We start from the raw sequence: 15,810 nt of genomic DNA on the forward strand, positions 1-15,810 counted from the left end.
CTATGATTACCCATGGCAAGTACAAGTAAGTGATGGTATGAACATGAAATGTGGCCGTTTGCCAAAATGAGAATTATGGGATGTTGTATGTCCCTATGGTTTCAGTCATAGTATGTATGCTACCAAAATAATTAATGTAAATAACATCGACGTTAGGTCCCCAAGAGACATGAACATAGCTAATGGCCTCAAGATGTCAAGTGAGTGAATAACGAGATGAAAGGGAGATGTCCTATGATAAATGATGATGAACCTTAAGAAAGGAAATTGAGCCCATGTGCCATTGAAATCGACTTATTGATTTACCATGCATGTGCTAATGTAATGATTCGTGTTTCTCCATGATGATCATGAACATGAAGTATTCCAATGATATGAGAAATTAAGACCTTAAATGTAATGACAAACTATGTCTCTTTGAGTTTATATATGGTATTGTGAATGGGGTTACACCTCCACCCGCATACATTGGAGTGAGGCGGCAAGGCTACTTTGTGTAGGGATTGTGGTATTGTGATACACCTCCACCCACATATATTGGGGTGACGCAGCATGACGCTTTGTGTAGGGATCGTGGTATTGTGATACACCTCCCCCCGCATATATTCGGGTGAGGCGGCATGACCGCTTTGTGTAGGGATTGTGGTATTGTGATACACATCCACCCGCATATATTAGGGTGAGACTGCATGACCGCTTTGTGCAGGGATTTTGGTATTGTGATACACCTCCAACCGCATATATTGGGGTGAGGTGGCATGAATGCTTTGTGTAAGGATTGTGGTTTTGTGATACACCTCCACCCGCATATATTTGGGGGAGGCTGTAGGACCATTTTGTGTAGGGATTGTTGTATTGTGATGCACCTCTACCCCCATATATTGGGGTGAGGCAGTAGGACCACTGTGTAGGGATTATAGTATTGTGATATACCTCCACCCGCATATATTGGGGTGAGGCTGCATGGCCGCTTTGTTTAGAGATTGTGGTATCGTGATACACCTCTACCCGCATATATGGCTGCTTTGTGTGAAGGTGGTTATAGAGGATTCCCGACTTAACATCTATAAATTTGAATGGAAGCTCTTAATAAATTTGCTTGACGTTAACAACTATCTATGCCCTTTTATTGTTACCATGATTCATCATATTCATATTATATTTCCAAGCCCTTGAATAGGTGTATTTGTATTGTGTAAGTGAACACTGTGAACGGTCTATGAGACGCATAGGTGTATAATATGATATGTGAACACTAAGGACAGTCTATTAAATGTATATGTGTAAAAGAAGGGAGGAAGGTGCCACTTTCATTGGCCTTATTTGTACATGTTGATACAATTACATTATATTATGTATTCCACATATAGTTCATATGGCTCAGTTGATCCTAAAAGAAGATTAGAATGATGCAAGTATAATAAGACTTGAAATGTGACTCTATGGAATGTTTCGAAGTTTCTTGATGTATTTTATTTGCCTCTTATTTGAGTTACCATATTTTCATATGTTGCTTTGACTGCTTTACATACGAGTACTATTCCACATGTACTCACGTCCCTTTTGCCGGGGACGCTTCATCTTTTTTTGGATGCAGGTATACTTCTACAAGATGATATGGATCTTTGATAGGGATCTTCTTCACTACTCAGCTTATGGTGAGCCCGCTACAGTTCTAGTGGGTGTTTGGGTCTAGTTCATTTTATGTATTTAGGTATCTATTGTCATAAATCTCCATGAACACTGTGGGTCATGTAATTAAAGATTTGAGTTTTGTCATGTATTTATGTTCACAATATTTACAGTTATTTATAAAGCTGTGTAACCATCACGAGAAAGAATTTATGGGCCATTGAGCCAAATGTATTCAATATGAAAGTCGAGATCTAATTATGTTATGGTAAATTATGCATGAGTAATGATGAGAGGTTAATATAAAATAGGATTGCTCGACTGGGTTTACCTGGTTGAGCGCCAGTTGCGCTCCTCAGTTGGCCTCGAGAGTCATAGTTGTTGATTTCATGTATATGGTGCAATGTTATGTTATCTATATGTTATTTAGGATTGATTTCTGGGATTCTCTGATAGGTAGATAGGCCCTGTTACAGGGGAAACTCTGCCGAAAGTTTTGAAGAATTTGTAAAGATAGCCAAATTTTAAGGTCCATAAGTAAGTTGAGATTTTTAATAGGAAGTATAAGACCCATGTAGTCATAAGTTCCTATGCATAATGGTTGGAGGTAAAAGGATGGTAACTCTATTATTAGAAGTGACTTTTAAAACATTCGAGAATGAATGTTCTTAAGTGGGTGAGAATGTAACACCCCGAAAACTTTTGAAGTACATAAGCGCTATTATTAAAGTGTATATGCGCTAATTATATTATTTTTTATGCAGACGATGACTATTAATATTATGGATATCAATTGGATATGATAATAAGTGTACGAGGCATATTATAAGTTGTGTGGGGTCTACGGAGATCCCTAAGTCCAAGTCAAGTTGGAAATTTCATGATAGACTAAAGTTTCAAATGGGTACGCACAAGACCAAACTTTGTACGAGCATATCTACATATATATATAAGGAGTTATGTGATGATCAACCTGTCCAATGATAGATCATTGAGTCTAGTTTCTAACTCTTCAAACCGTTCGTCATTTAGACACTCCTACAAGAGATTATGACCAAACTACCAAAGGCTGGAAGAATGTGATTCTGCGGTCAGATGTGCGACCGCAGAATCATTATGCGATCGTGAAACTGCTTCTATGACCGCAAAACTGGTCGTAGAATGGACCAGTGCAGCCCAATTTTGGGCACCAATTTCGCGGTCAATTTTGCGACCCGCATACCCATTCTGTGGTCCATTATGTGACCGCAGACATGATTTTGGAGGGTTAATTTTTCTATTTTCATAACCTGGCCCCATTTTGATAAATAGGCTTTGGGACTTATTTTGGGGCAATTAATTATCTGAAGTTTTTTAAAGAGAAGTGAGAGTGTTCTAGAGAGAGGAAGTAGATGAAGTGTTTTGTTCATCAAGATCTTGTCCAAGCTTTGAAATCCAACAAGGAAATCCCACGAGTTCTTCATCTAAGAGGTAAGGTTCCATACCCTAGTTTTAAATTTCAAATCTGGGTAGAAGATGGCTGATTAGGAGTATGATTCTTGGGTATGAGAGTATTATTTATACATGCATGTACCGATAAAGTTTGTGGGAAGATTGTTGATCTCAAATAAGTAAAGATTGTGTTGTAGAATGAAGGAAATCTTGTAGAAGAACCTTGTAGCCAAATTTGCACACCTAGTGTTTGATAAAATGCTCAAATCAGCTGAAACCATGAATATCTTCCTAATTTGTGTTCAAGTTTGTTATGTCTCAAAATAGATTGGGATTGCTAGAATTTTTGGAACGTTGTAGTAATTTAAGGAAAGCTCAAAGCGAGGTATGTTGGCTAAACCTCTTTCCTAGAATTGTATCCCATGATGTTCTTGTGAGTCCCGAGTTATTCTTTATAAATTAACTATTCCGGATAAGCTTTGTGTTGAAATGTATATGTTCAAAATGTATTCCGGATGATCTTATCATATGATGTTATCCTTCGGGAATGTGTTCAAAGTAAGAGTTGGGTATAAAAATATTATGACTCCAAGTAGTATTTCAAATGAAGGCTATTATGTCAAATTGTGTAAGAAGTCTCAATATGCATAAGACTCTTAATTGCTCATAGGTGTACTAAAAGTCGTGATAAGGGATTTCTTGTTGTCTATAATCTATTTTTATGCTTGAAAGTGAAAGTAGTGAGTTGGGGATATAAAGTGTGAAGTAGTGAGTTGGGGATATAAAGTGTGAATACCGTGCCAAGAATGAAAGTTATACTTGTGGCCAATAGCACCAATGAAATTAAATAATGTGTGAAATATTATGAAATGAGCCTTGATTCAACTATTCCAAATTGAGTCCGAAAATAGAATTATCCAAAATCTTATATACTCAAATCATGTCCAAATGTGGTTGTTCTAACTAATGCTATGCATGGTAGGTATTTACAATATGTTTTGATTTCTTACATACTCATGAGTTGAAATTGTGTATTGCCTTTTTTTGGGGAAAGGTATTTCAAGAGTATTCTATATGATGATGTTCATGATAATAATCCTTGAAAGTAAAGAAATGAAAGTGCGGAATATGATATACGGCCACGGTGCCATAAATGGAGAATAATATGTATGGCCAAGGGAGCCAATGAAATAATGATATTGTAAGTAGTTGAAAGTAATTGTGAAGTGATATATGGTGTGAAAGGTTATGAGATTAACGTATTTGTACTTATGTTTCCAATGTGTTATAAGCTCCTACGCCCTCACGAGGAGAGGCTATGGTGTTCCTAAATATTTTAAATGTTCTATGATTACCCATGGCAAGTACAAGTAAGTGATGGTATGAACATGAAATGTGGCCGTTTGCCAAAATGAGAATTAAGGGATGTTGTATGTCCCTATGGTTTCAGTCATAGTATGTATGCTACCAAAATAATTAATGTAAATAAAATCGACGTTAGGTCCCCAAGAGCCATGAACATAGCTAATGACCTCAAGATGTCAAGTGAGTGAATAACGAGATGAAAGGGAGATGTCCTATGATAAATGATGATGAACCTTAAGAAAGGAAATTGAGCCCATGTGCCATTGAAATCGACTTATTGATTTACCATGCATGTGCTAATGTAATGATTCGTGTTTCTCCATGATGATCATGAACATGAAGTATTCCAATGATATGAGAAATTAAGACCTTAAATGTAATGACAAACTATGTCTCTTTGAGTTTATATATGGTATTGTGAATGGGGTTACACCTCCACCCGCATACATTGGAGTGAGGCAGCAAGGCCGCTTTGTGTAGCATTTTGATAATGTGGAATACACCTCCACCCGCATATATTGGGGTGAGGCGGCATGACGCTTTGTGTAGGGATCGTGGTATTGTGATACACCTCCCCCGCATATATTTGGGTGAGGCGGCATGACCACTTTGTATAGGGATTGTGGTATTGTGATACACATCCACCCGCATATATTAGGGTGAGACTGCATGACCGCTTTGTGTAGGGATTTTGGTATTGTGATACACCTCCAACCGCATATATTGGGGTGAGGTGGCATGAATGCTTTGTGTAAGGATTGTGGTATTGTGATACACCTCCACCCGCATATATTTGGGGGAGGCTGTAGGACCATTTTGTGTAGGGATTGTTGTATTGTGATGCACCTCCACCCCTATATATTGGGGTGAGGCAGCAGGACCACTGTGTAGGGATTATAGTATTGTGATATACCTTCACCTGCATATATTGGGGTGAGGCTGCATGGCCGCTTTGTTTAGAGATTGTGGTATCGTGATACACCTCCACCCGCATATATGGCCGCTTTGTGTGAAGGTGGTTATAGAGGATTCCCGACTTAACATCTATAAATTTGAATGGAAGCTCTTAATAAATTTGCTTGACGTTAACAACTATCTATGCCCTTTTATTGTTACAATGATTCATCATATTCATATTATATTTCCAAGCCCTTGAATAGGTGTATTTGTATTGTGTAAGTGAACACTGTGAACGGTCTATGAGACGCATAGGTGTATAATATGATATGTGAACACTAAGGACAGTCTATTAAATGTATATGTGTAAAAGAAGGGAGGAAGGTGCCACTTTCATTGGCCTTATTTGTACATGTTGATACAATTACATTATATTATGTATTCCACATATAGTTCATATGGCTCAGTTGATCCTAAAAGAAGATTAGAATGATGCAAGTATAATAAGACTTGAAATGTGATTCTATGGAATGTTTCGAAGTTTCTTGATGTATTTTATTTGCCTCTTATTTGAGTTACCATATTTTCATATGTTGCTTTGACTGCTTTACATACGAGTACTATTCCACATGTACTCACGTCCCTTTTGCCGGGGACGCTTCATCTTTTTTTGGATGCAGGTATACTTCTACAAGATGATATGGATCTTTGATAGGGATCTTCTTCGCTACTCAGCTTATGGTGAGCCCGCTACAGTTCTAGTGGGTGTTTGGGTCTAGTTCATTTTATGTATTTAGGTATCTATTGTCATAAAATCTCCATGAACACTGTGGGTCATGTAATTAAAGATTTGAGTTTTGTCATGTATTTATGTTCACAATATTTACAGTTATTTATAAAGCTGTGTAACCATCACGAGAAAGAATTTATGGGCCATTGAGCCAAATGTATTCAATATGTAAATCGAGATCTCATTATGCTATGGTAAATCATGCATGATTAATGATGAGAGGTTAATATAAAATAGGCTTGCTCGACTGGGTTTACTCGATTGAGTGTCGGTCGCGCTCCTCGAGTTCGCGGCATGACAGAATCGCAACAATAACAAAATAAAGTTGAATAGCTCAACAAGAGAGATACCTCAAACAATAACTCAAAAAGATCTTAGTTAGGCAAGATCTTACCTCAAACAAGCTAAGTCAACCCACTAGTAAGCCTTTTTCGTGAATATCCAACTCCGTACGACTCGAATCTAGCCAAAATAACTTAATACCACAAATACAAACCATAGGAAACTAATCCGGATAATAAAGTTACAATCTTTAAAGAAAATCAACAAATCATCTCAAAAAGTCAACCCGGGGCCCGCACCTCGGAACCGACCAAACTAACCAAATCTGAACACCCATTCAATAACGAGTCCAATAATTCTAAAATTATCAATTTCCAACCTCAATCGACCTTTAAATCCTCAATTTATAGTTTAGGAAGTTTTCACAAAATTTCCCAATTTTTCCAACTCAAAACACTAATTAAATAATAAAAACAATGATGGATTCATAAATAATAATCAAATCCGAGTCAAAAACACTTACCCCGATCAAATCCTTGAAAATCCCTTCCAAAATCGCCAAAACTGAGCTCCATATCTCAAAAGATGAAAAATAACTCTAACCCTCGATCTTCTCTATTTCAGCCTAGGCATTCCGCTTCTGCGGAATAGATGAAGCCCCAACTCCAGCCTAGCAATCTCCGCTTCTACGGCCCATAACATGCTTCTGCACTCCCACTTCTGCGGAAGGTGACCGCACTTGCGGTCCCTAACTGCACGCTCAAAGTTCGCTTCTGCGGACGAGTCGTCACTTATGCGGGTGCGCACCTATGCCCGGGTGTCCGCACTTGCGACCTTCACCCTGGCCAGCCTCCTTTGCTTTTGCAATCTCTTAGCTGCACCTGCGGCCAAGCCCACTGTAGGTGCGATGACATTGGAACATCAGCTTCAATAACACTTCCTTCTAAGTGCCAAAATGGACCCGAATCAATCTGAATCATGCTAGGGGCCCCCGTCCAAACATACCATCAAGTTCCAAAATACATACAAACCTACTCGAGGACTAAAATCACATCAAACAACATCAAATCTATGAATAGCACCCCATTACAAGCCTATTGAATGAATGGACATTCAACTTCTAACACCAATGCCGAAACACATCGAACCAACTCTGATTTATCTCAAATTTTGCACACAAGTCCTAAATGACACAACGGACCAATTCCAATAATCGGAATCAAAATTCGGATCCGATATCAATAAAGTCAGCTCTTGGTCAAACTTCTCAACCCTTCAAACCTTCAACTTTTCAACTTTCACCAATTCAAGCCAAAACGATCTACAGACCTCCAAATCAATATCCAGACACACTCATAAGTCAAAAATCATCATAAGGAGCTATCGGAATCATCAAAACTCCATTCTGGAGTCATCTACACAAAAGTCAAATTCCGGTCAACTCTTTCAACTTAGGCTTCCAACTTTGGGACTGAGTGTCACAATTCACTCCGAAACTCACCAGAAACTAAAACCAACCACCCCAGTAAGTCACATAACCAAAATTTGGCATAGAGAAGGCAATAAATATGGGGACGAGGCTAAAATACTCAAAACTATCGGCCGTATCATTACAAGTAAACACAAAGTCCTCAAATACCAGATACGTCCTGAAATGGAATACATAATGGTCAACACCAAATAAAAGGTCACATCTCAAGTCAGAAAGACTCACAAGAACGCTAACTTCTTATCCCATATTTTTGAACGATTCTGTCAAGGTGAGCGGCCCGATCCCATAGGAGTAATGGCACGATTTCCTATCGTGGCGTACGACCCGATCCCATAATAATCATGTACACTAACGAGGTTGAACGACCCAAACCATAAATGCATCCCATAATACTGTTGAGTTCATAAGGCCCGATCCATAACAGTACCGTTGAGGCGTTCAACCCGATCCCAAAGGATTAGTTAAACTTGACGGGTCATTGGCCCCACTCACGAATATTTGTGTGAGTTATGAAATTTAAGAAACTTTTTGGACAATTTCCTATAACGTGGGAGAAATCCATAAAAGGAAGTACAATTTCCACTTCTAATTAACTAGCTCGTGAAATATCTAATATAGCAAGTCTGATAACTTACGCAAGTCTAGTCTCATGCAAAAATGTAAATTAAAGAATTTAAATAGTCAAGAATAACTCAAATTACATAATTAAAGTATGCATGAGTCTAAGTCTACCCAGACCTAATCATGAATTCCAGCATACGCACGAACCTCGTCACCTCATACGTGTGTAGCTCCCACAACATGTTAATGTAACGACCCGGCCGGTCGTTTTGAGCTTTAGGATTCCATTCGGTGGTTTGAGAGTTTGAGTAGCTTCATATTATGTACTATGACTTGTGTGTATGGTTGGTTTCGATTTTCGAGCATTCGAGATTGATTTGGAAAAATGATTCTCGTTTTAGAAGCTTTAAGTTGGAAGAATTGATAAATATTTGACTTTTGGGTAAACAGACTCGGAATCGAGTTTTAATTATTACAATAGGTTTATAAGATGATTTTGGACATGTACACAAAGTTTGGTTAAATTCCGATGAGTTTTGGATAAGTTTGGGTTATATGGTAATTGCTTTCGGTTTCGACGTCAATTTGAGCATAGAGGTTACCATATTGAGCAAACGGCCTTTGATCCATATTTTAACTAAACCATTATATCCGTATCGTAACTTTGGAACCATAGCAACTGGAATCATCAAGTTGCAACATCGTATGAGGAATTTATGATCATTTTACTAAGAATTGGGTTTCCAGATTTTTCAGATAAATTACAATATTGCCACTGAATTCATATTTAAAAATCTAAACTATTTCCATATATTGAAACCAACATATCTCCTTCATTATAAGGTCAAATTCAGTGATTCAAAAGTCTAACTTGACTGGAATTTACGAGAAATCCATTGATGGCATCAAAAGTAGGTTTCAGGATCGTTTGGCATAAGAAACGAGGCAGAACAACTGGGCAGAAGCATATAATATCGAGGGTTTGTTCATTTGGTCATATTTGGAGTTGGGGAGCTCGGATCTGGGTGATTGTGGAGGCGAATTTCAGCACATGGATTGGTTTAAGTGTTCTATTCTCGATTTTTGTTATATTTCATGAATCGATCTTCATTTTTGGCATTTGATTGATGATTTCAAAGTGAAATTTGGGGGGTTTTTTAGTCTAAAATTCCATAAAGTGAATTTTTGAGTTTTGCACATCGATTCGGAGTCGGATTTGAGTAAAACTAGTATGGTTAGACTCGTAATTAAATGGGTTGTCGGATTTTGTGAGTTTCATCGGATTCCGAGGTGCGAACCCGGGTTTGACTTTTTGGTTGACTTTGGGATTTTGATTAAAGATTTTACCTTTATCGATTGGGTTTGTTTACTTGGCATTATTTGATGTTCTTGAGTTGCTTTTGGCTAGTTTTGAGCCTATCGGAGGTCGTTACGCAAGGGATGGCATTTCTAGAGTATTGTTTGGCTTGCTTGGTATTGGATTCGGCTTGTTCGAGGTAAGTAACACTTCTAAAATTTGTGCTGAGGGTATGAATCCCTGAACATACGTGTTATATGTTTCTTGTTGAGGTGACGCATATTCTAGGTGACGGGCGTGTAGGCATGCACAGTGTGAATTATGACTCGGTGGATTCTATGGTACTATGTAGTAACCACATCTTGTTTCTATCCATGAAATTTCTACGTGATAGAGTAATTGAATTGTAATCCATGTTAGAAACCATGTTTAGGGTACATGCTTATCTTGTTGGGACCCACTGATGTCATTTCTACCGTTAAGTTATTTGCTTAAATTGTAATTTCATACTCAGTCATATTCATTCATTTGAATATCATATCTCAGTATCTGTTATCATTTATTGTTATGTCATGTACCATTGCTTGGGATAATTGGCATGAGATTTGTCAGCCCGAGAGACTGGATAATGACTGATTTGAGGTCGAGAGCTTGATTGTGAGTGATATTTATGGGATCGGGTTACACGTTGCATCAGGCTTTATTGATTCATGATAGAATCGGGCTGCATGTCGCAACAAGTTTTATTGATTCGTGATGGGATCGGGATGTACGCCACAGCAGGCCATGTTGGCTTATATTAGCGCTTGGGCAGGATCTGCCCCTCCGGAATCTGACATACTAGTAGTGAGTGCAGGTACCGAGTGCCGAGTGCCGAGTGCCAAGTGATTGAGTGTACCCAGTGATTGAGTGTACCGTGTGATTGAATGTGAGACAGTGAGATTGAGTACTCCTAGAGTGTGAGTACATGAGCTCATCACTGGGATGTATTTGACATGCATACTTGGCATGTAGGCATAGAGATGCATTTCCTCATGCTACACGGTTTTGTCATATTCTTGACTTCACATGCACATTGACATGTAGGCATAGAGATGTACTTTCCTCATGATTTCTGAGAATGAAATATCTTATCTGTTGTCGAAAGTGTTTGGGAAAAATCACAGTTTTCTAATTTACTCATATTTTGGTGATTTCAGTGAAAGATTTAGGTTTTACTATTATACCTAAAAAGTATGCCTATTTACCGTAATTGTGAACTAAATAAGCATCATATCTTTGAGTTACTGCTTGTACTGCTATCATCATATTATTATGAGTTGTTCTTGGCTATTGGTGTTGAACTCTAACCTTTGTCCAAAATCATCACTGCTTTCAACCTAAGGTTAAATTCTTTACCTATTAACATGGGGTCAGTTATACTCATACTACACTTCTACACCTTACATGCAAATTTTAGAGCTGATGTTGATGTGTATGGCAGGAGCTGGCATTGAAGATGTACCTGCGTTCCGATTATAACTTCCACTTGTTCTTGGTAGCTTTAGATTTATAAATCTATTTATGTACTTTTCGAATAGATGATGTATTTATTTTATACCAGCTTTGTAAACTCTAAGTCTTAGAAGCTCATGATTTATAGTACCAGTCCTTGGGGAATTGGATAAAATTCAGTTATTTCATTTTTTACTGTTATCATTATAATTATATTATGGTTTATTATTAATTGGCTTACCTTGCGGGTTGGGTTAGGTGCCATCACGACTAGTTAGATTTTGGGTCGTGACAAGTTGGTATTAGAGCTCTAAGTTCATAGGTTCTACGAGTCATGAGCAAGTTTCTAGTAGAGTCTTGCGGATCGGTATAATGACGTCCATACCTATCTTCGAGAGGCTACGGGGCATTTAGGATAAACTTCCCATCTTTCATTCCTTATCGTGCGAGATTAATTTAGCTTGAAGCGTATCTCTTTGAATTTCCTTCCACTCACTCGTATACGTATGTAAGAGCTCGGTATAAGCTGTGCATCGACGACTTGTGATTCTATGGATGAGGTACGAGATGTGTTTTCTGTGTTTTGGTGCTGGGCCAGTCTGGAGGACTTGAGGCATAGTTTGGGCCGCAGCTTAGGCTTGGTAGTTTTAGTTATGTGAGCATGTACTTTTAGACTTCTATGTCCAGTGGTGTCCCTATGAGTGGGACTGGTGGATCGGTGAGTGGTTGGTTGGCTATATGATGAGTAGGATGTGAGTACGGGATGTGTTCAGATGGTTTGAATATGACAGGAAGAGTTTGTTCGAGATGTGAAAAGGACTATTGGATGCTCGATTTCTGTGGATGTGTCATATAGTCTTGTGTTATAAAGGTTTTTGAGAGATTCTTTCGTGTTAGTTCACTTATGGAACGAAGTAGATTTTCATGTCTTGTTGATGAGTTCAGACTCAAGAAAATTAAGTGATTGTGTAGTAGTTGTGGCTGTGAAAGGGTATAGAGAGATGTCAGTTTGAGGCTAAGCAGGTGAGTTATCACATGCGAGGTAATCTACAGATATGTGATCCTTATGATGTTGTGTGTATGGTTTCTTTTCTACCAGTGGGTTATAGGTGTTGTGATTTGAGTTTGGATTGGTTGAGAAAGTTGACCTGACCATCGCGAGGATGAATGCGAGCTTAGTAGATGATTTGAGGTATTTTATGGTTTGTGTTACATCAGCTTATGAATAATTTAGTTGAATTTCAGTGCGGGATTATGGCGGTAATAGAGTATGGGTATTGTGAGTTGTCGGATGTTTTGTTCTATGGCTTTAAGCCAAGTGGGAGAGCCTGCTATCGACAATTTGATTGCATGGTTATGTGTTTTAATGGTTTCTGCATACTTATGAATCAGTTATGAGTTGCAGAGGTTGAGATCAAGTATGACTCAAATAAGTGAATTTTTGGTATGTGTTATATTACACTTTATGGGTATGTAGAAATCATGGAATGATTTGAGTTATTATTCGTGACGGATGTAGTGCGTATGGAGTAGGAATTTACTCGGTTGCGTTACGGCGGGGTTACTTCTTTAGGTGTTGTTGTGCTAATGGGGCACAGTTCGTTCGGCCCGCTTGGGTGGTTGGATTGAGATTTGAGCAGAGTGGGTGACTCCCGAGAGGGTTCTAATGGATTCAAGATTTATATGTGGCAATTAAGAAATTTTTAGATTTATATATGGATAGAATCTGAGATTTGCATTGGATGGTGTAGAGACTCACGATATTTCTATATCATTATGGATTCTACATTTCAATATCAGGAGGGTAAAGGAAACGGTTTTAGATTCACATAAGGCCTCTTCATAGTGGCTATCTCGGGTGTAGTAGTTTGAGTGTTTAAATGGGAATACATCAATTTATGGGCCTTAGGGCGATGTGGTTTTATGCTAGGATCTCTCGTGGTGAGCGTTGAGTTAAGGGTCGTACTGTGCTAGCAAAGCGAAGTGTTAACTTGAAGGCAATTCAGAAGAAACTCATAGGAAATAGGCAGCTTGGTAGAAGGTTAGATCAGTATGGTAATGGTATACTCGGTTCTTTTGGTTCTTATTATGTGATGAGGCTTTACAGGTGTTTTGTGGTAATAGTCTTGGGTTTGGAGACATGTGTGACTTGGTTGAGTTAGATGAATTCAGTTTTGATGGCTTGGTTATGTGCAAATGGGTTTCATAGAGTTTTCGATGATTTCTACGACGACTTGTGATGGATATTTTCTATAACATGGGGAGTTTGTGGTGCATTGTGATTTTCTCCTGGATGGGATCAAGTGGGAGGTTTCTAGCTATTTGAGTATGCATTCTGCTTGTGATTCGGAGTTGGTAATGAGGTTCTCGTATTTTTACATGATGGCCTGATAGAGGTAATGCGTCGTGTGAGATTAAGATTGGCATGTGCAAGTATACGGTTCAGTTTCAAAAGGGAGGTCATGAGTTCTAGACGGCATAGACAGTTTTAGATATTTAGAAGAATACTGGCACTATCTAGTATCCCCTGAGAAGACTGCGCATTTCAATGTGTTGTGATTTGTTGGTTATACTCACACTAGATGTGTTTCTACTTCGAGTGAGATGGCTATTGAGGCATTGCCATGATTATGATCTTTCCTGTTGATAGTATATTGTGCTATCTGTTTCTTCATGATTATGGTCATTCACTTTGTATGGTTATTTTTGACTTGCTTATGGTTGTTGATTTTGAGTACTGGGCTCGAGGTATTTCATATGGACTGGTGTTTGGATGGGGTCACAGTCACGCCCCAAAACCGAGGAGCGTGACCGACGCTCAACCGAGTCAACCCGACTGAGCAAGCCTGTTAGATTTCATTCTACCCAAATTCATTCGTGAATAAAGAGGAGTTGTACTCCATTAATCAAATACTGAAGAGATTTCATTAACCGCTTCCATTTCATTCCCATTAACAACATCATTCAATATTTCCAAAATAGTACGAGTTTATAGATTTAATGAAAAACATGTTGCCAAATACCAACAGTTCTAATCCAATTCCTAACATCAAATACCACCCAGAAACTGTCTACGGAGCCTCTAAGTACAACTGAAGAGTAATATGAAAATGCCGGCAACAAGGCCCCAGCTATACCTCAACCACAAAGTACATGAGAAACAAAAGATACATGACCCCGAAATGAAGTGGGGCTCACCAAATTGGCTGAAAGGAGTGTACTGATATCACTGATCAATGCCACCTACTGTAGAACCACCTGCATCCATTAAATATGCAGCGCCCCCGGCAAAACGGATGTTAGTACTGTCGAATAGCACTAGTATGTATAGCTAAAAATCCTCTTTCAAAATAGAATGCCCATATAATCTATACGTAGAACACATAATATAATGTAATTGAAACAACCTGTACAAATAAGGACAACAAAAGGGGCACCTATTGTCTGCATTAATAATATGTCTCATTAGACCGTCCTTAGTGTTTACATATCATATTATACACTTATGCATTTCATAGACTGTCCGTAGTGTTTATTCATACTGTATATCTATACCTCTTATACACAATGCATCTATGCATTTCATAGACCGTCCACAGGATTTCATATCACAATGGATTTCATAACAAAATGTACCTATGCGTTCAAAGAAAATCCACAGGATTTCATATCGCAATGTACCTATGCGTTCATAGGCCGTCCACAGGATTTCATAACACAATGTACCTATGCATTTCATAGACCGTCCACAGGATTTCATAACACAATGTACCTATGCGCTTCATAGACCGTCCACAGGATTTCATAACACAATATACCTATGCGTTTCATAGACCGTCTATAGGGTTTCATAACACAATGTACCTATGCGTTTCATAGACCGTCCATAGGATTTCATAACACAATATACCTATGCGTTTCATAGACCGTCTATAGGGTTTTATAACACAATATACCTATGCGTTTCAAAGACCGTCCATAGGGCTTCATAACACATTGGAAACAAAAGTACAAATACGTACATCTCATAACCTTTCACATCACATATCACCTAATCCGTACTTTCAACCACTTACAACATTATTATTTCATTAGCTCTCTTGGCCATACATATGATTCTTTATTCATGGCACAATGGCCGTATTTTATATTCCACACTTTTATTTCTTCCCTTTCATAGATCATCATCATAATTATCAACAAGTAGAATATTCCGTAAATCACAACTTTAAATTCATTAGTAATGAAGGCTTTAAACACAATCGATTTCTTTCCAATTAATGGAGTAAAATGATTGGCAATCGAAGTACAAATTAAAATCATACACAATTTCCACTCACGAATATGTAAGAATGCAAAACACATTAAAAATTACTTACAAAGCATAACATTAGCTAAAACAGCCACATATGGGCATCACTTGAGTTCATAAATGTTTAGCCGATTATTTTGTCGAAGTTAATTTTGGAATAGTTGAGTCAAAGCTCATTTCATAATCTTTCTCACATTATTTCATTTCATTGGCACCATTGGTCACAAGTATAACTTTTACTATTGGCACGTTGGCCA

Source organism: Nicotiana tabacum, chromosome 9 (genome assembly GCF_000715075.1).
Source record: "Nicotiana tabacum cultivar K326 chromosome 9, ASM71507v2, whole genome shotgun sequence".
In the NCBI taxonomy this organism is placed as follows: domain Eukaryota; kingdom Viridiplantae; phylum Streptophyta; class Magnoliopsida; order Solanales; family Solanaceae; genus Nicotiana; species Nicotiana tabacum.